The 24,677-nt window shown below is 35.9% G+C and overlaps 1 protein-coding gene across 24 annotated transcripts in view; it reads right to left on the bottom strand.

Annotated features, from left to right (window-relative positions):
• The window catches only part of TENM3 (teneurin transmembrane protein 3), a 1,290,895-nt gene that overhangs the window by 967,118 nt on the left and 299,100 nt on the right, over positions 1-24,677 (bottom strand). For all 24 annotated transcript variants that reach the window (XM_064417780.1, XM_064417778.1, XM_064417776.1 and 21 more), the window contains one exon: positions 7,419-7,485. The gene's annotated coding sequence lies outside the window, so the exon portion shown is untranslated. The remainder of the gene's footprint in view (positions 1-7,418; positions 7,486-24,677) is intronic.

Genomic DNA, 24,677 nt, shown 5'->3' with positions numbered 1-24,677 from the left:
AGTATGTGGGGTATGTTTGTTTGGAATTCTTTTTCCAGTAAACCTTTAAATCTTTTAAACTGGATGAAAAATTTCAAGTTAACATTTTGCTCAGCATATATCAGAAGACTGTCAAAATGAGACATTTTCTCAATATTTGCAAAAGAAAATCCAGCTGTTTGTTAATCTGTTTCCTTCCCTGTAAACTGTACCAGCACAGGGTAAAATCATTGTGCGACAGGGACCTCATATTTCAGTGGGCTTCATATTTAGCTCAGCTTCTATCCAAAGAACCTTGGGTATATTTTCGGTTTTTAATTGTATCAGTGGAAGTTAGTTAAACTTGGACATGAAAACTGATCACCATCCTCACCAAAGAAATCCTTTGTAAAGAAATCTTTCCAGTTTAATGTTTTGATAAGCAGGGGAACTGATAAGAGTGTCTCAATTATCAGTTTTCCACATAAATCCTCCATAGTGTTCCATTCTTGGGGTGAAAATCCTACCTTCAGCAATATATTTGTCTCCTGAGACCTTTTTCCCTCTACTTGACAATTAGATTTTCCCTCCCTAAAGCTGCTTTATGTTCTTGGTAACTCCTGCTCTTTTACATTGGGAAAAAGAAAACACAACTTGATGTTCAGTGAAAACAGCTGTTTCTCTACATCTGTTTCAGAAGACTGTCAGTATTCTATACTCTACTTTTCTCATGTTAGTCTTAAGACAAAATACTTGGCTCTAAAACAAAAATGCAAAGAAACAAGCATTTGGAGATTATGTGTATTAATAAATAACGTATTTTAAAGATAACCCAATATCTAGTGTTATTCAATATCCAGCCTCTGAAAAAGTTTTCAGGTAAATTATAAACCATTATTAAACTAAACACTGCTGCTGTGTACCCCAAACACCATATTAATTGTTAGAGAAGGTAGACTGCCTGGTGCAAACCACTGTCAATATAAAAACATACCAGTAATTAAGGAATATTCAAGAAATAATTTTTAGTTTGCTAAAAACTTTAAGATAATAAGAATAAGAAAATACTTCTTAAATTAGCTCAGCTAAAACTGTAATGTTTTTGAAAAATATGAGGCGTACTTGCTTTTCAATTTACCTTCATGTGTAGATATTCACATTAACTTTCATTGATATCTGCATGCACAAGCTGCTGATAAGCAGCATCTTATGAAAAACTCCATTACTTGTGGACAAAATCCAGTACTGCTCACCAGCTTGGTAATGCAAGGTCATTCTAATTACCTCCTCCAAACTGTACACTCCCCTCCATGGCACTAGTAACCATGAGGACACTTTGAAATGCTGAGGCAGTATTACACTGGTTTATTGTGAAATATGCTATATTCAATGCTAATAATTGGAACTGCATATTGGATATTTGCTGAGGTTACCTTTAAAATGCCATTCTATGAACAAGGAAATCCCCCACACCTGAAGCAGTCCTAACACTGCTAACACTGTTACCAACACTAGAGAAAGTTACAAATAATTCCTAGAAAAATCTAGCTATTGGGCTAGTTTTCTCAAAGCAATCTACCAATAAATCAGTAGCTAGTGACTACTTGTTCTTCCTAGTGAAGTTAAGGACCCCAGTGCAGACTATGGGCAGGCAAAGACTTCATACATTGTCCATCCATTTGATGCATGCTAAAAGGTAAAATGCACTCCACCAGATTAAGGTCACAAAAATATTCCCAACTCTGAAAAAGGCTGAAAAAGTAGAAACTGTTTTACACACAACTACTGGGATGCTTTGTTGGATGATCAGGAGAGCATTGTCAGATGATCTGAAGAGATCAAAATCTCATAATGTAACTCAAGATTGTGGCTAACAGCCGAGCATTAGAAATGACAACTAACACACTGTAGCATGATTCCCAAAATTGTCACTCTATAACAAAGGGCTTCCAGAAGGGAAGCAGCATTTTATATGCATTTTTACTACAGCAATCTAAAATAATGTTGTTTTTTTTTTTTTTTTCCTATGGTAATAGTCATGTGCAGTGAATCAAAGGTCTGCCTTGCCCAGCAAATTATCTTCTCCCACTCCCTGCAATTTGGCCTAAAGTAGATGACTGGCAAGTAGATATCAGAAAATATATATCATTCTTGCCTCAGTGCTTTCCCAACAGTCATTTTCATTTAGAGCCTTTTCTGATTTGGAAATGTTTTCTGGGTTTGAATTTTGTGTTAATTACCTCACAGCTCTTAGGGCAAAGTTTCTTTTATGCTAATCAGCACATGGTAGCAGAAGCAGAAACTGGTATTAATTTCAAATTTTATAGCCAATATTATGAAAGCAATCCATTGGTGTCCCATTCAATTTTGCAGCCAGCAGTGACTTGGTTGGTACAACATGTAGCCCTTTCCAAAACAGTGTCTTTTGAAAGTTTCCAATGATTTATATGTTCCAGTCTTCATTTCTGTGGCCAGGGGAAGCTATTTTATACAAAACCAGAATGAGTTGATTTGTAATACAAAATTGCTTTTATGTATAAAACTATGAGTAAGAGCATCCAAAATATGATTTTATTATTACTTACATACCTTATTTAGTAACCAGTGCTTTTTCCTCCTGCTATATCTCTACTGCAACTCTAAGTCACCAATCAAGATTTTACTTATTGCTATATATAAGCTCTTTAGTAGCTTAATTCCATCTTATTTGAAGACAAAAAGGAAAATTATTGTATTTCACTTCAGTCTATTTGCCACAGATTTCCCTATGACAGAATAACACATTTTTCTTAATTAGGAGAAGGTTCCCTGATTAGTACAGTGACTGACTGCTCAGATTTAGCAAGACCTAGACACAGAGACCCTCAGAGGCACATTTCAACTTCAAGCCTGAGCCATCATCTCTTACATGACCAGAAGGACAGCTGTAATAACCAAAGCTTATTTGCTTACTTAAAGAGTAAATTGTCCTCTTACATAGGGCATTAGACCCTAACTATGAGGCTGGAAGCTAGCCTAAGTCACATGCAGGAAGCAGCTGCAGCACTAGTTAAATATGTGAATCCTAGAACACCAAAAGATACAGAAGTCTTTACACAGTGGACTACTGCTTGCAGCGTGGACCTCCTTTCAGTCAAATGAAAAGTGAAAAAGGCTTACAGAAGAATGAGCTGCAAGGACAATTCTTCTCATCTAATCCCTATCTATTTGCAAGAAGTTCAGCGTCAAAGCACAGAAGAAAAAATGGTTGACAAATCTGATTGAGTCTTCAGGCCACAGATGGTCACTATGCCATCTAGAAGCACCTATATCTGAAATATTTTAAGTTAGCAATCATACAAGAATTTATCTTCTGTACGATCTGTAAAAATACACTCTCAGTATACAGAAAGATTATCTCACCTTCTGCAGCTATCATATGCCTTTTCTATCTACCTGTACATGGACAGATAGGTACACACAAGTATGTTTTATACACGCCAGATGCAGTCTTCAATGTTTGATTTACTTTTCTAGAGTTAGGCGAACAAAGTACAAGATAATTGGCTAAAAATTTTATTCCCATTAGAACATGAACTCAGTTCTCCTAAGACTGCTAACACTTTGCTCTCTATCCCATTAGTTGCAGCAAATGCGTAGCTTTTTGAAGGGAACTATGCCAGCAGCTAAAATAATCAAGGTCTACATGAAAGCAATAAACCAGAGGAGAATAAGACGGAAAGATATTACTACAATTCTGATATTTAGACCAACTGATCTTCTAAGAGTATCTTTTATGCTTGTATTTTCTTTGATCTACCAACAAGCTTTTTGTTTGTTCTTCCAGCTTAATGTGCTCTGTGCTAGATGAAGAGCTTTTACTTAGGATTCATTTATGGAAGCAACCCTTGAAAGCACGTTTCCCAGACAGTCATCATAATTTTGATTATATGCCAAAAATGCTTCTTTATGCAAAAAGGGGCGAAACTCACCAAATCCACAAGCATCACACAATTATCTCAAAGTTCATCTGGTTGAATAGCATGACAGACTCTTTTTCACTTACTGCTTTACAAAATTCTCATCTATGTGAATTAGAGTACACCAATTACTTTATATGTGAAAGTTAAAAAAAAGTGGTCTCAAAATTACTATAATTGAGGAAGTTTTTATTTAAATATAGCAGCATTCTAATGCTCTAAAGGACTTGGATTACTGCACTCTGGGTCTATCTGTATCAACAGGCTTTTGAACTGTACAAGCACAATACATGGGTTAGTCTAGAACACAGGAAAAAAGCACTCTGGAAACATCTAATGGATTATTCAGTTTCCTTTACTTCAGAGAAGTAAAGAAGCACATTCACGTCAACACCATGGCTTTTATATTAGCAGCACTTCATCCTTGAAATCATCTTTGCAATTTATTATTGGTAAATAAATCAATACTTTTAAAAAACTAACCAAAAAAATCCCATGAAAGTTATTTCCCTATCCTCTGACTCAGGATGAGCAAACCAAACAAAGAAACTAAACCTTGACAAACTGAACCAAGAAGTGGACATATCAAAAAAACCACACCAAAAAAAACTAAACAAACAAAAAAAAAAAAACCACAAAAACCCCACAAAACCCCCCAAAAACAACAGCTATTACAGTCATCAGAATTGACAGAACTTCAACAGAAGATGCATTATGAAATAAAAAATATTATTTAAATAACATTACTAAAATATTGCAGTAATGATAAATTATATCCTTTTAAATTATGTATCTATCCAAATTCTGAATTTGAATGTTTCCCTTTCCAGGGAATATATTTATTTTTCTTGTTAAAATATTTTTCTTTTTTAGGAAGGCACCTAAACCCATGGATTTTTAGAGACATAGATTACATTATAGTCTACTGCCTTCCCTTCATATTTAAATATAAGGCTACTATTTCAATCAAAACCAGTTATTTAGTTTTGTGCAATATCATATCTAGTAATATGCCTTCTCTGGTGAAGCAATGAGTATGCATAAGAACAGTCATCTACAGAGATGCCCAGATAATGGGCTCCCTGCTGGTCTTCATCTCCTTCAAGCCACAGGGTATTCTACAAAGGCAAGAAATATCACTGGACACAGAGAACATACATAAAAGTTACCCTTAATCAGTGGAGCAATTCTCAAAAGGGCTTTTTAAACAACATGTTAGAACAGCTGAGCTTTCAGGATAAAGTACACATGGGCCTCTAGGTATAATCAGAATTGGTAAAGTAGACAGAATAGCTTCACTGTTCATTATTTTGCACTGTGTGTTGGACATTTGAATATATTCCTGAAAAGCCATTGAAAATATTAATGCATAACAGGATTTTTAAAAAATTACTTCCTTACTGGTAGCAAAACAAACATTTCCATATAATATTTAGGATAGTAATGGAATCCTCCCTATTTATCCAATTGACAGAACATCAAGTGATTAAGCAGAAAATACACCTTTGCAAGATCAAATAGTGTCTCTTAAGCAACTACTATAAAGGTTTAAAATTCATTTGGCCCTCTGCTGGAAAAAAATACAATCTCTACTTCTAGCTGACACTACCTTCTTTGACATTTCTTCACTGCTTAGTTGAGAAGCAAATGATGTGTGTTGGCTCAATATTTTCACAGCATGGGGGGGACAAACAGATTGACCAGTTAAAAATAAAAGCAGATATCAAGGAAAAATAAAACCAAAACAACAAAGCAGTTTGCTACAAAGCTTTAAAATGAAAGCCTAATTCTTCCTATTAATTTGTCTAGAAAACAAATCCCAAGTTTTCTTTGGAAGACACTTAACTTGTCCTCCACACCCCATCTCATTTCAATTAAAAAAAAAAAAAAACAAACAAAAACCTCAAAGCTGAGCACCCTCAGCATATTTCAAAAAATAGCATCATGTGATGCAGAGCAACTATTTTCCTCCACAGAAAAGACTGTCCTCAGAAAGAAATTTAAACAATTTTGTGATGAGGAAAGATGCAGTTTGCATTTATGTAAATATTTGTACAGAATCCTTCAAAAGCACTCTGTAGCTTTCAAGTGTAACAGACCACTAGCAGTAAATAAAAATCTCTAAAGAGCAAGCACTATAAAAAGAAATTGACCAAGAAAAAGTTATAAAGCATTTCCTAAAATGCTGCATCCTACCTAGTCCAAGATCTTCATATTGCAAATTAAAGCTGATTCTCCCTTCAAGGTCACCAACTCTCCCCCTTGACTTAAAAGAATAGCGAAGAAATGGTTCAACATTTGTGTCAACTTGTATGTACACCGAAATCACTGGAGGTAAGTTGATTTAAGAATACTCAGCTATCTCTTTCTTAAAGGATTTAATCTTATCTGAGTTCATTGTACCACAGCTTGTATAGGTGCAAGATTGTGTAATAATTTTTGATAACTCACAGGTAAAGATGAATTTAGGAAGAGAGGTAGGAACTTAATACTACATTTAAAAACAAATAGCCAAAACTAGTCTTAACACAACTTTGTAACGACACTGATTGTTACAGACCCGTGGAAACACCACAGGGCTTACTCTTCTGATCTTGATCAGACATTGCCCCAAGCGATGATGTCCTGAGGTCATAAAAGCCCTCTAGCAGCAGCACACTCTGCTCCTGAGTGCAGGACTGCCTGTCTCCCTCCAACAATCCTTATTCAGTATCTAATGAAGACTGAAGGCAAACTGGAAGCTAATAAAAGATATAACTGTCCTAAATCAATCCCTCGGTAATAAACACAGCAACTGATATAAATTTACTTTTATATTCAATCTTACAGCAGGTGTGCGTTCAAAATTCATTTACAAAGGACATAAAGCCTTAATGTGGACAGCAATTTTCAATTGTGTTGTTTTGCATGGAGACTGTTAAAAGCTGTTAAGAAGAGCAGTGTCTTTATGAAGCACAACGAAGTCTTTTTTTAAATTACTGCAGATGGCATACAGCCACTTGTTTTTAACCCTGGCTGCAAAACCCTAAACAATAACCTAAAAATAGCCTATCATGAACTACTTTTGTACCTTTGTTTAGTCTTTCAGAACACTGACTTTTCTCCAGCTAAACATTAATTTTCTGCCTCTCATATCTTATTATCCATTAAAATATATTATAACTCTTCAAATGTATAGTAACTCATCCACCTTCATTCTCTAATGATTTTAATAACTTCAAAAATTTTTTTCATAAACACAGTTATGCCCATTCAATGAAAACACTGGGAACTACAGCCAACTGAAACAGAAGCATTTACTCTGACTGGGTTTTCCCTCTTGTGAAAGACAACTAAATATTCTGAGCAAGAGCCATCTGATCCACTGAGAGAACCTACTTGTATATTTCAGCACTGGCAATATAGTCATAATAGCTTCCTGGAACACATTTAAAGTAAACATCAAACACTTAAAAAGAAAACTTCTTCATTAAATAGAAATTATAACACCTAAGTACTTACTGTTACTTCCTGGCAGTAGAATCTATGTTCTCAGCGAAGGCATGAAGCTATAGTTTGAAGTTATTGCCTGTTAAGAAGCCAAAACAACATAAATATATTAATTTATTATAGAATAAACTTTGAATTGCAAAAGCTAATAAGAATCTTATACTATAAATAAGAAATATATCCCCAATAAGGTCTATGTCTCACCCCCTCTTCCCTCTTGAAATGAATTAAGAAACTTAGGACAAGTGGAATTTGTATCTTTAGAGACAAACTGTCACAGAATGAGCTAACAAATTCTGCCTTGGAACCACAGAAAAAAATTCAGAACATGCACAAACAAGAACCTAATGGAAAAATAAGCTCTAATATGTTCTAATACTCCAGCAGCAGACACAAATTACTGCAATATGGACACTTTCACTTATAACTGGCAAAATAAATAGGACCAGATACTAAAGACATATATTAGATATAATGCTGCTGACTTAATACACTGAAACTAAGATAATGGTATCTCCAGATTATCACTTATTCCACTGGACTTCTAAATTTTTCTCAGGTCTCATATATTTATATCTGATCACATTGCCAATGCTCATTCTCATATATCAGCTACAACAAGTGATTTAAATAGCACAAAAATAGTTTCCTACACTGATATATTCTAATTTTGACATAAAAAGGAGTTTGCACTAGAATAAACAGAAAGCCAAATCAAAAAACATCTTTCATATTATTAGTTCAATCTTACAGGTAATCCCACTTGTATTTTCCCTTCCATACATAGAAATATCAATTCCTAGCAAACAAAATAACAAAAAAAATCAATTGTATTACATATTGACAATGTCAGGTCTTTAGGATTCATGAAAACACTTAAGTCCACAGATGCTTTATAAATTAGAAGTTATCTCTGAATTCTTTATGTGACACCTCACATGCCACAGTAGAATGAATAAAACATGTCCATGTGCCCTTAGCTATTGACATTCTACAACTATAGAAGCAATATGAAGGTAAGAAGTTGTCATTGCAGATTATAATTCTGTTCCAAAGTAAAGATGTATTTTCACTCATAAAAAATCTTAGTTTCAACTAGTGTTCCATTTTCCTCCTTGTCCACAGGCAAATTCTATGATTCTTTAAGTAGAATTTTATTTTGTTTTAAATCCTACCAGCATTTTACATATTTCATATTACATACAAGCTGAGACTTAATACTAAAGATGAGATACATATCCTGCAACAGAAACCTTATTTGCAGGTTTATCAAGAAAGTATGTAAGGTAGAACTACAGGTTTCATTTCATATAGCCTCCAGATCAAAATGGAGAAAAAGTAAATTATACCAGGAGACCTTTGGATAAAAGACAGCAACGAAGTTTAAAGCAGCAGAACTTTGGGCAAGTGGTGGCAAAGTTGCATGACAAGATTAAATAAAAGTCATAAATTGCTCAGCAATTAAGCAATGAAGTAAAACTCTTCTACTTATGTTTTTACTACAAGAAAAGCTAGAAACAAATTCCAAAGTGAAAATACATTTTGTTAATTTTAAATGCTAAATATAGGAGACATGATGTCATGTTTTAAATTTTGTACAGGTTGAAAAACATTATGTAACAAGTCACATCGTACATGGTTTTTTTACGATATTACTCAGTAGTATTCATTCACATAATAAAACTTAGACAATTTAAAGATTTTATTACTTCCAGATTTGTTAGGTCACTAAAATAGGGGATGTTCTGGAACATGTTGAAACACCAGAATGCAAGATAAACAGTTTCTGTCTCAAAGCTTAGTGGTTCTCTTTGTTTGCTTTTAATATTCTTACTTAACAGAGCTAACTACTGTTGTGAGTCAAAAAACAGATTTAATTCAATGTGTGCGTTTAGAAAGGAGAGCCTTCGTTCTCCATGATATTAGCAATATCTGCAACAGAATTCTTTGGTTTCTCTCATTTCCTACTTCCATTGTGAAAAACATTAATTAAAACATTAAATAAAATCTATCACCCTTGTGAATGCCTCCATGTGGAAGAATGTCAGAGATCAGACAGCTACAGAAGCTAAACTAGGTAGCACTGCAGACCTTTTAGCCCTGGTACAGTGAAAGCCAAGAGACAGATAAACTCAGGGCAAGAACAGAAGTGAAGACATCATGTCTGGTCACTCTGACCACTGTGACAATGAAAGATGCAACAAAGACTTCACTAGCAAAAGACATAACAAAGGACATTCCTAGCACAAGAAGAACAATCAGAAGATTATGTTCGTACAAAATGTTCTAATTTGATGCTTTTATTTTGGTCCTCTTTAGAAAGACTGTGAACTATACAAGAGATAGGTTTGCAGTGAGAAGGAGGACTACAACCCAGCAGAGCAGATTCTTATGGACTTCAGGCTGCAGGCAGTGAGCAGAGTTAGAATTTTCCTACAACAACAAGGGACCCCTTTTGCAAACCAGAATCGAACAAAAAGTGAAATACCAACACAACTGAGAAAATTAGTCCAGTAGTGTTCACTAGACAAAAAATAACAGAACCGTGAGTACTGGAAAGGTGTTCCAGCAGTGTTGATGTCATTTAAAAATATTACAGTAATTTCTTCACATTAAAGCAATTTTTCTTTATGGACTAAAATCCCTATTTTTTTTCTTAAATGAAAGAAACCTTGAGATTAAAAGCTCCTGCAAGCAGCTGTAACTAGATATTCGATAACGAGACAATTCCAAAACACGGGTCCTAAGAACAGATTGATTCTCAGACCAGTATGCAGTACTGCAGGCAGCGGTGGAGCTCCCTTGGAGCTCCCCATGCCCACAGTTAGCTCCATGGTCAGTGTTTGTACCCTGAGCTTGGGGGCCCCGCCCAGCTCATCAAAGTTCTCCCATCTCCTCCCAAGTCCAAGCAGCAGTCAGTCCTGACCCCCTGTGCAGTGCGCCTGCCCCAATGTTGCTGCTATCTCAGTCACAAAACTTGGTCCATTTTCTCCAAAATAACAGAAAATAATGTTTCATCAAGTAAGAAAAGCAAACCAAACTATGGGAGATTACAAGATGAACTGTAAGAATTTGCTCTCATTTTTATAATCCATGTCCTACAAAATAATTGCTTTTCATAACTAATGGCAACAGAACCTGTGTGACTATTGGAAGTCTGCCTGCTTTGAAGAAAGAGATCAGGTATCAGCAATTAATTATTATCACATCCAGTCAAGTAATGAGCTACATTTTATTATTTTTGAACAGTTAATCACACATTTCTCACATACCACATAATGTGGAATGCCAAGTGCAATATAAGACTTGTGATGTGCTGGTACAGATGCAGCAAGTAGCTATTTGCTGGGAAGGCAAATGGAAATGATGCATTTCTCTAATAGACAGGTACATACATTTGTAAGAGATTGAAGCAATATTTATTCTAATTAAATGGCCAGACTATTTCCAGGATAGCAACTGACATAAAGAAGTGAAAATAATGAACATATCTATGAGATTTGGGCAGATGGAAGAGGGCAAATTATTGTCACTTGCTCACATGGGAAGAGTGGGCTCTTGGAGTTGAGAGGACTTTCAAAAGAACCTCATCCTGACTATATCAAAACTATTTATTGACTTTTACATTTTATTAGCCTTTTAACTAACTTGCCCATTTTGAACCTAATTTAAAAGTATTCTAATTTTATCTTAGTTTAATTGCAAGCTGGTTAAACTAACTCCACAACAACCACACGAACAGCAAGACTTTTCTCACCCAGGGAACATCTTCAGATTACAGCAAGCAAGCACATTGAGAAACATCATACCTTCCACTTTAGCATATATGTAGCCATGTTGCAGCATATATCACAGTTGAGACAGCCACAACACACAGAGTGCCACCATACAATTTCAGAAGGCTTTAAGCATTCACCCATACGGAGTAATACCATACCACATCAGAAGGCTTCAGGCATCTGCCCATACAGAGCAACACCACATCACTTCAGAAGGCTGCAAGCATCTGCCCTTCTTGTTCTTCAGCCCAACCTTTTATACCCCTCGTGTTCATGCAGTGCACCTTAGTGCCCTCTGTTCCCTTTGGTGGTTGGTCAGTGCCCCTGGGCACTCCATGGCTCATTGCTGTCAGTGCTGCTCACCTGCTGCTCACAGCTGCTCCCACTGGGGATGAGGCTTGGCCACAGCCCCACTCCCAATCACAAACTGTGTGCCTACATAGTAGTGCTACAAAACCCCTTGGTTTGAGCTCCCTGTGCTAGGTAAAACCAGCACAAGACCAACTGGAGCAGGAGGAAGTGTCTGCCAGTGACTGGTAACTAAAAGGGCTGACAGGGCTCGAGATAGCAAAGTGCACTCAGCATTCTGCTCTGATAAGCTTGGAACACACTGTAAAAGACAAGAACTACCACGGAACAATCAGTTCCTTCCTTCATGTCTACTGCTGACAGGAGCTTGCTAGGCCAGTACCTTTTGACCAGCAACCTATTTAACATGTGAGCATAACTTGCTATAATAACTTACGCACAAAACCATGCAGAATAAGCATAAGTACATTCATATAAATTCAAAGTTGTTAATCAATGGTATATTAATTCACATTTAGTCTGAGGAGATAGTTAATATTGTTGGGAGGTCCCTTTCTATAACAATTTTTTGACCACACTTAAGAACAAAGGCAGAAAAAAAACCCTGCTTTAAGGAACATTCAAGGATGAACTATATCTAAAAAGCAGTAATAAAAGCAGATAAGAGTCATTGAAAGAGTTCTACAGAAATCAGGTTTTATATAGTGCATCAGAAAGAGGTGAAGCTTTTTTCTTATTCATAGGCAATTTATCACATTTATATCAGCAACAGTACAGTCCTATTTGATAGGACACTGAAAGGAAAACTTCACTCTATTTCTAACTCAATATAAGCCTTGTGCTTCAATCATATTTTGCATCTGCTCATTTAATACAGTCCCTCAGTCACAGTTCATTCACAGAAGCTCAGAGACAGGGACAGCAAGAACCTGAAATGACTGGCTAAACACTTGTGTGTTTCTGAAAATGTACACATTGGTAAATGGAAACTGAAACTGAGAAAACAAAACCAAGTGAACTGGACAGAAACCGATAATTTTTTGAAGCAAACCATTATGTAGAAAAAGGCTTAGAACAGCAAGCACATTCCATGCACAACACAGCAAACTGCAGAGAAGTGTAGTCCTGAAGGTTATTGACTCCCAAGTCATATATTAGCACAAAAATCTCAGTACAGAACTGTACCTGACCTAACAAATCCTGCACTTCAGGGACACAGCTTATATTATGGCATGCCCATCACATCACTAAGGCAGATGTATTATCAGTATGCACTCTCAACCTATCATGCTGCATTGCACAGAATCATCAAGATGCAGGAACTGAAACCAGCAGTGGCACACATCCCCATAGCATTCTCCACTAAGTGGCATCAATATTATCATCCTGTGTTGGGGTGTTTTTTTTTTGAGGTCTTCTGCTTGGGGTCTTTTTTCAAGAGGACAGCTTGTCTTTGGTTGTTTTTTTTTTTAGAATGAGGTACAAATAAAATCTAGAAGTCATATATATCAGTAAGTATATCGTAATATACCACAACACAGTGCACCTCCTTCCTTTTTCCCCCCTCAACCACATCTACTGTGTATTCATACACTACTGGGAGTGCATGAACTACACTAAGGACCAAGTTTATTGCCTTTTTTCTTTCCTGGGGTTTAACCTTTTAACCAGTACTCCATTACCTGAAGGAGAAATAATCTTCAGCAAACAATACTTCCAAGAGTTTAAATTAAAAGAACCTGTTTAGTCCTAAAGTAAGGAGCCATTAAAGTGTCTGTGGTGGGTTGACACCGGCAGGATGCCAGTGCCCAACAAAGCTGCTCTATCACTTCCTTCCTCAGCTGGACAGGAGAAAGAAAACAGAACAGAAGTCTCATGGGATGAGACAAGATCATGTCTTGTCTCTCTCACTACTTTCCTCCTCAGTGGAAGACTCCTCACACTCCTACCCCACTCCATTTTGGGGTCCCTCCCATGGGAGATAATCCTCCATGAACTGCTCCAACATGAATTCTCCCCACAGGCTGCAGGTCTTCAGGAACTGCTCCAGCATAGGTCTCTTCCATGGAGTGCAGTCCTTCAGGAAGAAGGGTCCAGCATAAGTCCCCAGCATGTCAGAAGGGCTGCCAGCAGCCTGCTCCAGTGGGGGTTCATTCCATAGCTGCAAAAGTTTCCCAAGAGCCTGTTCCAGCATGGGTTTCCAAGAATAATAGACTCTTTGGCCATGCCCCTGTGTTCTGGGCCGCCCCCCCCACCCAGGGGTTCCACCACAGGCTACAACTGGATCTCTGTTCCACCCTTTAACCTCCATGTGCTGCAGGGGCACAGCTGTCTCACCATGATCTTGACCACAGGCTGCAGGGGAAGCTCTGTTTTGGTACCTGGAGCACCTCCCATCCCTCCTCCTACACAGCTGTTCCTCACATATATTCTTGATCCTCTCTCAGCAGATCTACCTTGGAGCTGATTAGCATTGGCTCTATTAGATACAGGGGAAGCTTCTGGCAGCTTCTTACAGATACCACCCCTGTAGCCCTTTCCACTGCCCCACTTGTATAAAAAAAAAAAAAAAAGGCAGCCCACCACTACTTTAAAAGAAAGTTTTAAAGTATTAATGATTAAACAATACTTCTGAAAAACAGAACGTTTCCACTGTATAGGTTACAGATCTATAGTGTGCCATTTAAAATATAGTTACAAGAAGCAGTGGTATGGTTAGCAATAATTAGTGGAAAATAGCAGTCAGAAGAAGAAAGTTCATCTTTTAAAAGCATCAGAAAAGAACACAAAGAAATTTCTCTTTCACTTCTCTTCTATCTGACATTTACAGAAGTGTTCCTATGCCTTTGGAAAGTTGATTTTTCTTCTTAAAGACAAGATTTCTTACAGAAAGACTAATTGGTGCGACCCAGCTTTCTGTGCCTATTGTTTTTAACAACTTCCAAAGTCACAGACATAACTATGAATTAGTATTTAATTTCATCACTTAAGCTGCCTTAAAAAAAATAAATCCAGTTTACAGTTAGCTTTCCAATTCACACTGTCTCAGGCTGAAGTGTGGGGGGGGGGAAAAAAAAAAAAAAAACCTTTCTCCCACCAGGCAATTATTTATTGGCCAAGTGGCTTTTATCAGACTGAGACATTCACTTATTCTGAAGTTTCCATATGAATACCTGCAGCTACAAATTCTGCCCACCAAAAACATCACTCCCTCTTAAAAATACTAGCTTCTTGCAAGCTTTCAAATAGATTTCTTTGTTTAGGCTTGACTATGTCATAAACCAGTCTAACATTTCATATATAAGTGAATTTCAAGTGAGTCACAGCATGGTTTGGTAATTTGTTTCAGCAAGTACAACTGGTTTGCCAGTAATTAGAAAACCTCTAGAAGGGACCTGGCAAAGCATGTCACTCTTTTTCTTCTCACCTTAAGAAACTCTCATTGAAAGATACATAATAAGAGCAGAATGAGGTAAGACAAGAAGATGAGGTGTGGGAAAATGGGAGTAGAAGGGAAATTACACAGATGGAATCAGAAGGAGAGGCAGAAGCAGAAATGAACAGTAATAAGAAAAAATGCTCAAGGAGAAAGACCCTAAAATGTAAAAAAACCTAAAAAATATAGGATAATGAAAGAATTAACCAACAAGAGAAAAAATGGACTAGAGTAGATTTCAGCTAGAAAGAAGGATGCAAGTTACAAGGGACAGCTTAATGCAGTGTAAGAATAAAAGAAAGTATAGTAAGAATAGTAGTTGAAGAATCAAGCAACAGCAGCAAGTCTCTTCATGCTTCATCTACTCATAAAGGCTCAGAGCTTGCTAATCTGGGAGAGAGGAGCTGTTTCATAGAGCAGCCTCTTGCAGAGAGCTGGGGAAGGACCCTCCTCACATCAACCATTCACAGCTCTGTTTATTGTTTTAAGAATACTGCAAAAAGTAGCCCAGCACAACTTGCAGAAACATGGACTTCAGCTTCTGTAACTCACCTGGCAGTCCATCTGCCTGTGTTGCTTCTCATTTACAGTTACTTTGATATTCCAAAAACATTTTTTGGCTAACAGAGCAAGCCTGCAAACAGTTACTACACTATGGCAGAAAGCACAAATTAAGAGCACCTTACCTTTCTCCCCACACTGATATTCCCTCTTTGCCATGCTCAACATTCTAGTGCAAATCTCCATCACCTGCCTTGGACTGCACAAAACCAAGAACGCGTTCAGATTCCTTCTGTCCCGAGCCATTTGTACTTGGCCTTACTCACCAGAGCTGCTGCAGTTTGGAAAAACAATAACTTCCCCTCTGCCATGACTATTAGTGGGAGACAGGGTAAAATGAGGCAGGATGCAAACACCTCCTCTAAGATTCTCCAGAACTCATACTCAGCTTAATAAAGCACTTCAATTTATCAGCCAGGTACACACCTACCTACCTCCAGAATCATCGAGGTTTTCTTTGGTCTTCTGCTCCACACCTTGGAAGTGCTTTGCTGCACACAGGACATCTTCTGCTAGGCTACAAGGTGGGTAGCCCTGTTTTAGATGACTTTACAGGAAGGAGCATGAAGGCTTATTAAGAGCTTGGAGTTTTTCCCCCATTGGTCACAAATACCTATTCTTACTGTTCTTCAAGGAGCAGAACCTGGTGCATATGTCTTCCAATTCCTTTTCTAAATTTCTCTCTTCTCTTCTGCTTGAGACTCTCCTCCATTTTACAGCCATCTCCACAGAACATGGATGATCTGTAACTATGTCATCTGCCTGTTTTCCTAAGGAAAGCTACTACTTTGTTTCATTTTCAGAATGTAGTGGACCTCATCTAAAAAAAAAAACAAACAAACCAAAAAACAAAAAAAAAACCAAAACCAACAAAAAAAAACAAACCAAAACCCCAAGGTCTCCACAGTAGCTCAGATCCTCTGCTCCTCCAGCTAAGAGGGCAAACCCCAAAAGTGACCTGCTGGCCTCAGGGCTCTCCCGAGCTGTGCTGGGAGCTGCCCTTCCCAGGTGAGCTCAATCAGCCCTGATTAGCACCTACTACTTGCCCTCCCTCACTCCTCTGCCTTGCATTTGCTCCAAACTCCCCAACTTGTCCTTGAATGCCCCACACCTGTTTGATCTCTCTTCCCTGGGCTCTGCTTAGGTGAAACTCTTCTGAGGCTCCCTGCACAAAAAAACCCCACTACCAACCAAAACAAAAAAAACCCAAACAAACAAAACAAACAAACAAACAAAAAAAAAAAAACCAAAAACCCCCCACAACAACAACAAAAACAACAAAAACAAACCCAAAAAACCCAAAAACCCACAAAAACAACAAAAACCCCTCAAAAAAAACAAACAAAAAACAAACAAAAAAACCCCAAAACAACCTCCTCCAAAAAAAACCCCCACAAAACCAAACCAAACCAAAACAACAAACTCACCCCACAAATAAATAAAAGTGAAACTTTATGCTAGATTTTGCTTTGTAAGGGTTTAATATTGAAAAGATGTTGCTAGTGGTGCAATACTCCTAATCTTTAGGGAAAGGTACTGCTATGGAAATCAGCTGCAGAGTGCAACCAGCAGCAGCTGCAAAGATTTCTTCTGCAGTTACCAGGATATTATGAGACAATGATTTTTCCTCTGATATTGTACTAACTCTAAATTTTGAACAAAGCTCTGGAACAGCTTTTTTGTCCAAACTTCCTCTTTTTTTCCTCCTTTTTTTCCTCTCACATATTTTAGTTACTTTCTAAATTCTATTTTTATTGTGCTTTTTCTAGTAGGTTTTCCCCCCCCCGCATGTATTATTGAATATAATTTTATTTACAAAATAAAAAAGGAACAATAAAAGTATATTTATTAAATCCTTGATATATTCATTATTATTTTAGGTTTAGTAACCTTTTTTTCACCTGGGTATTTACACTGTCAAGCTCTTTTATGTTGTTATATAGCAGACAGGAGTGTAATAGCAGCAGAACTATAATAATATATAGTTACGTGCTATTGCTTTTCTGCAGTTATTTAACACAATTATTACCAAAGTAATAACATTAATGTCTATCTCCAGATGCTTTGCTGAGAAAATTGAGACAATAACAAGAAGCATGGCTTACAATTAAACAAAGTGAAAATTTATTGCTGGAAAAGAATTGCAATAATGAGAGGGAAAGTTGCAGCACTGCTCATCACATTCATTTCCTTTGCATTGGACGTAGAAAGGCTGTGATTCAGATGTTACTGGAGCTCCCAACAGGGGAATTAAGAGAAGCATGATGCATAGACAACGCTAAGGAAGTGCATTCAGTGACATGGAAAGATTCTTATGATGATGCATATGATGTAGGCTTTGGTTATTTTAGATTAGTCATGCACTTAACGCCCTCCACGAATACATCTTTGTTCATCTACATATACTTTATGCTTGTAAGAAAAGAAACAGACTGACTTCTATTTTTATTTTACCAAAATAAAATTCCATTTTGCAAACAATTCAAACCTTTGAAATCTTAAGTATCTTTCTTAACTGTTAGGAAAACAAAGTTAAAAAGAAAAAAAAAAGCTGAAGCTTTTCTTCCCTGTCAATGTTGCTTATGTAACTGTGTTTAACTTTCCTTTTCCTGAAGTATTCAGAGAAATTGGATTCTTACCTTTTCCTCTCTTAGAGGTCTGAAATAAAATGAAAAATATTTTCTACAAATTTCTTAGGTTCAGAATTAATTCATGATTCTTGATGAAAGAACTGTAATTGTAAATGTCAGTATAATACAGAAAATCAGTGCATATTGTTTTAAGTTTTGTAAAGTAGTTGTCCTTGTCTTACTGATCAAATGATTCTAAGCATTCATGGGAAGCTTTCTTTCCTTTTGTACGTAACAGTGATATCAAGGAAAGACATTTAAAAAATATATCCTGAAAATATTCACTATGAACATGGAAATATGTTTGAACAAAAAAAAAAGATAATTGTCTCTCAATAACATGATGTTTACACATGCACCTGCTACCAGTTCTGCTTTTCTTTCATTTCGTAACCACAGCTTTAGCATGCTGTATCAACACATTACCAGACAGAGGTTTAAATTGGTTATCACATAATCTACTTTTATTCTTTTGATCATGTCCAGCTCTGCTTACTTGACTACATTATGCATTTTCTAGGAAATTAATCTTATCTTACTTGCTAATATCCCATTACCATCAGAAAATTCAATAAAGATTGCTCTCTCAGTCAGATTCAATTTAAAAAAAAACCAAAAAACAAAAAAACAAACCAAACCAATAAATTCCTGTGTATGTTTTCCAAAGTAGCTTGTATAAACATTTCTTAATATCACTTCCAGTGAATGTTCCCTTACATTACACAAGATGTAATATTGCCTTTTGCATACTCTGCCCATCGGCAGAGAAGAAGGTTTTAAATTTTTAACACTTATATTTTTTCAGATCTACAGTGTTTTCTATGATTTTTTCTAGTTCCTATATGCACTACTCCAAACAGACTTCTTGCAAAATCTCTGTGGTTGTAAAAATTGCCTGAATTTACCTTTGAAAATTAAACACTGCTGGTAAAATAGTTCAACGATGTTTCCATTCAAAAATAAAGGATACTGGAAATTATTTTTTAATGCTTGAGATAAGATTAGTGACTGCAGCTACAGTAACACAAGTTCCTAAAAGTATCATGGAAATCTCCTGTTACAGTGAATGTCAATGAATAGAAATTTACAAGCTGAATAAACACTACCACTAAGCTGTTAATATGCATAGAGAATTGTGATACTCTCAATATTTTCTGAGATTCAATGGAGTTCTTATAAGGGCTCAGTTGTCCACTGTACCCATTAATATCCACTATGCAATCATATTCTGACTGGACATGAAATAATATTGGTTGAAGGCTTTGCTACAGAAAAATGTGACAAATCAGTTCTAGGGACTTTGTTATTATTGTATGGAAATACTCTCTATTTGCACTCTTATTAACTTCCCTTCCATATAATAGTAATAATACTTCCCTAAAAGTAATAATTTTGCTTTAAAAAACTAGTATATAATTTGTGTATTAGAGAGAGACTGAAGAGAGAGAAAATGGAAAAAAAATACTTGGGTAAGCAAGGGAAGCAATTCATAAAGTGACTATTGTAATGAGAAAGTTTCAAGATATATGCACAGTTTTAGTAAATAAAAATATGTCAAAGATGTTAGTTCTAACACCTGAACTTTAGAAAAGTACTTTGCAATTTTTGTCCATTTAACATGATTTTAAATTATATTGTATGTTTTAGAGGTGCTTTGGAGGTAATTAGTGAAGTAAGTAATCCAAAGGTAATTTTCCTAAATGCTGTATTTGCATTTATCCAAAGTGTAAACAATTCTTTCTATATTCTGAAAATTAAACTGCCTTTGACAAAGGCTTTTCTGCAAATGTCTTTTTTCCCACTCAATAATTTTTATCATAAACTAAGAATTTCTTTTGCTCTCTCAATTTTTTCCCCCCATATTTTTCCTTCACTAATTTCTACAAAAATATTAGCAAATCTTGGGAGAAAAGCATGAATTATTATTGCCATTATTGCAATTATTATTGTCTTTTACTAGAGAAAATATTTATTAAGTTTTAGAAGTATTATTTTATAAAAGGAAACATGTAAAAAATATAGTCTCTGTCTTTTGGTATAGGTTCTCTGGAGTAATTCTGGCTGAGTGTTTCCTTGTATGAATTCCTCCTCTAAACTAGATGGCACTATTTTACTTCACACTCATAACCTTTTGAATTCAGCAGCTTTATTCAAGTCACTCTTATTTGGCATACTTAGGAAATATGAAAAGCTAGATCAAATGCATTCCACTCCTTTATTTTTAAATGCCTTAATTATTAACTTGAAAGCAACTTTTATGTTCAAAGACTGAAAGTTTTTAAGGAACCTTTCTAGCAAACATCAGATTCTTAAAAACAGAGGTCATGTCTGGAGAGTAATTCAATTTAGGTATCTAATCCTGGACTCAGTCACAAGACGTCAACCAACTGCTTCCACATCAGTAGGTTAGGAGGTACCTGCCCCATCAGTTTTGTCAAAGAACAAAAAGGATTTCTGGTAAGCTAAAAAAAATTTGCTTGGTTGCACATCACGCACACTGAAACACCGATGCTCAGAAGCATGGATTTTTATCAAGATGTAGCAGCAGTGGATTAATTCAGCGAAATGCAGGTTCCACCTCCATACTGTATCCTCTCTGAAACATACTGATTAGTGGTTTCACTGTCCTCTGACAGACCACAATTACCACACAAAAAGAAATCAAGGAAGAAACTGGTATCTAACTAACTTGTTTAATAAATAAATAAACATTTATACTACTACTTTTTCTAAACCAAGGATATGGGTATTCTCTGGATTCTGAGTATGACCTTTGCTCTGAGCCAATGAGCACTTTCGTTAAAAAATGAAAAAATCATAGTTTTCCTGATATGTCAGTAAACTCTTAAAGTTCCTGACAGAAAGGGTTCAGAATGCTCAAATATTTTCATTACCTTTCTTCTTTAAGAATAACTGCTGGGGTTTACAGACTTGTATATCCACAAATCTACCAATACATTTGTTTCTTATCCTCTGACTACTTCAAGAAGTTGAGGTACTTCTTTCCCTTGTCAAAAGCAATATACAAATAGTGGTGCATGCATTAATACATGCATTTAGAAACAATAAACATAACAGACACACCCCCACGCCTTTGAATGTTTCTGTTTTATTAGCTGTCCAAGTACATAGGGTCACACAGAAATATAAAGCCCCCTTTACATCTCAAAATTATGTCTGTGACCTTTGTTGTTATATGGAATACCACATCAGAGCAAATAGGAAATATATGCAAAAATAGAAAGAACTTTATAACAAAAGAGAATCATAAGAAGCATAAAAATGAAACAGTGAGAGTGGTAAGGAAAAGAACAAATATAAGAAAAGAGAAGAAGAAACAGAAATAAAAGTATAGATACATAAGATAGGAAATTAAGTAAAAGGCATAGAATCAACTGGAAGATTTTGAGAATGGAATAAATAACACAAAATATGACAATAAAATACAAATCTATGAAACATAAATAATGAGTGGCAGGACTTATCCTAAAAGATATTTAAACCAAATTTGTATATATATATTCGTATTTCTGAAGTAAGTGTAGAAGAAGTAAAATTAGGGCAACTTAGTAAAGAAGTAAAACTAGGGCAGCTGATCTTGGAAATAATTGATGGAAATCTTTTGGTGTTTCCACCCCTAGCATTCAGTTATTCACCTTTGGTAGTTTCCCACAAATTGAACAGATGACACAGTATATCAAAATAAAGTACAATAAAGTACTATATGTCCAGAAATAAGGTCTTTTAGCTAGTTCAGGATATTCTGAAGCAATTATGATAATGGCTCATCATTAAAATTATTCCTCTTTTTTGAAGTGGTCATAGCTACAAACAGCTTATGATTATCTGAAAGTAGCCAGCCTTTAAAAGAAGGGGCAAAAGTATTATTGTTTAAGAAGTCAATTGAATGCTCATTGTGCCTTTTATCATGACCCTTTCCCTACCTCAGAAGAGTTATTTCCTCACTTGCCACCTCATTATTATTCCATAGTGCAAGGTTCATTGATTACAATCAGAACACAAACTTACAATGAAGTAAATTATTAGTTTTATTCACAGAGGTGTCTAGACTTGCAGTGAAAGTTGCAAATAATATCCCTAGACTTCTGAGCTGCAGGATGGCATAAAATTGCTTCATATTGCTTAATTTGGAAACATTAACATAATGGAAGACAATCAATAGGTTTTAATAATTACAGCAAAATCACACAATTCCCACAAGTAAACATGTGCTTTGTGTGGTATACAAGTAGCTGTCCTGTAAAATGCATGCTTACAATCTCTGTAAAGCAATTCATCAGAAAATACAACTATCTTAGTATGCTGCTTTTGAGGGTATTTCAAAACCTGTAATACCAGAGTATCAGTAAAAACAAGTTTTAAGGGCAAACAATAGCAAGAAGGAGCTGAGATAGTTTCCTCTTCAAGTACCTGAATGCACTGAATGAATTTCACAGGAACAAAACTCCTAAACTCTGTACTATCTGTAAAGAGCAGATATAGAAAAAAATGTTCTACAGGGAATGCTTGGACTTTGCAATGGATGGAACTCCCGCTGCACTCAGTGATGATGGATGGCTTGTGGAGACATCTCCCAAGGAAAGGGAAGATGGCTTCTCCTGCCATTAAAAACCACAGAAATATCTAGATAATACCTTTCTGGGAACAAGCTTACAGTGTCAGAGATGAGTAACAAATTATCTAGCCTTTTTCTCTCAACACAAAATCTTTGCATCTCCCATATTCTTCTCACAGCTACCAAGGACGTGTAGTGGTTTTATATACTATGAACTATTACTTTATTATAAAAATACTGCTAGAACAGTCTAGTGATAAAAAGACTCACCGAAGTACCCCTAATTTTGATGAACTGCAGTTCATCAGAAGTTACAATGTAGCTAAAATTAGACTACTATGTTTTATTCTTTATATGTGAGATGAATGCTGAAGCACTTCTCAAATGCACAAGCCTGACAAGCTTCAGGGCATATTAAGAGAAGAGACACAAGAAGAGTATTAGGATTTTGGTTTACATGTGCATACCACAAAAATGTTTCTTCCAGGCCCAGATGAAACCTTCTAAATGTGTGAGACTATCCACAAATAAGTATTTTCATAAACCAGGACTCATGTATCTAAGCTGAAGGCTTTCTCACCGTTTATAATGTACCTGGTTTTAGGTTCGATCTGTAATTTAGTCCGTCATTTGCCTTACTGGCAGAACTCCTGTGTAGTCTCTATGCTGTCAGCTATCACAACATAAATGGATTTAAAGATGCTAAATAGTTCTTTAAATGCAGGTAAATTAAAATACAATCAGATATGTAATATGCCTGATTTAGGAAAGCAAATATGAGGTTGAAAGAGGCAACAACTTTCCAATATTACAATTAAGCACAGTTTTGCTTTGGTCATTTTCCTGCTATGATTTTCTACAGTTTCTACAATTATTTGATCTGATAACAACTTGATTCAGGATTCCTCTGTCCACACTATCCTAAACACTGTCTTGACCTCAAAAAAGATATGCATGTGGGTGACCCAAATCCCTTCAAGTTCTCAGCTTTGTGAGGGTAAAATAAAATTAAAAGAAAGTGCTCATTATTGTATTAAAAAAAAAAGAAGAAAAAGCCCTAGAAATGTAAACTTTTGACTATACTTAACCCTTACTGATTATAAAGAAAGGAATCTTTACATTTGAATCCCTGTCTGCTGCTATTTGAACTAACATATTAACACTTAAAGAAGTTTTTGGTTTTGGGGTTTTTGGCTTTGTTTTGTTTTGTTTTTTTTAACATGAAGCAATCACTACTGCCAGGAACATAACTGTAATAAAAAATTATTAAACTAGTGGGGACTCTGAATTTGGTTCCTACACAAGGAATGGTCTTTAAGAGTACACAGTCTACCTCTTGTTAACTTGTTAACAAACTTTTTGCTTATTGAAGTCCAACTGAATGGGGCAGCATATTCTGTTACAGTCATGATAATAAGAGGAGGTGAGAACCTGCAAGGCAGACAGCAGTTGATAAATGGGTGAGAACAAACAAACTACCTTCCACTGTTTACAGAGTGCTTACCCTTTCCTGGTTCAGTGCATTTAAGATTTCCTAGAGGTTGGACATGGACAGATATATGCCTAATCCTATGTTTGTGTGTCTTTTCATAGTATTTTAATGGACAGATCATAGGAATTTAACTGATTCCAATTATAGCATCTCTTTTTCTCTTCTCATTGTCTTTCCTCACTACCCAATTAATTTATTTCTCTAAAGCTATAATAACTTTAACAAACACCAATAATACTTTGCTTTTTCACATCCCGCTGTACTTAATAGAGTGAAATTCCATTTGAACTCAATGGAAGTTTTGTCTGAGCAAGAACTGTAAGATTCTCTCCCTGATTTATAATGAACAATTTGCCAGATCATCTAGATGTTATTTTCAAAAATTAAAAATTTTAATTAGAAATTAAAAATAGCTACTCACAATATTTAACAGGTTACTATTTCCACTAAGACTATATTTGTAATCTTAGAGCTGATAGCAGCAGGAA

Source organism: Passer domesticus, chromosome 4, assembly GCF_036417665.1.
Source record: "Passer domesticus isolate bPasDom1 chromosome 4, bPasDom1.hap1, whole genome shotgun sequence".
Taxonomy (NCBI): Eukaryota; Metazoa; Chordata; class Aves; order Passeriformes; family Passeridae; genus Passer; species Passer domesticus.
This window is presented reverse-complemented; position numbering and strand designations above follow the sequence as displayed.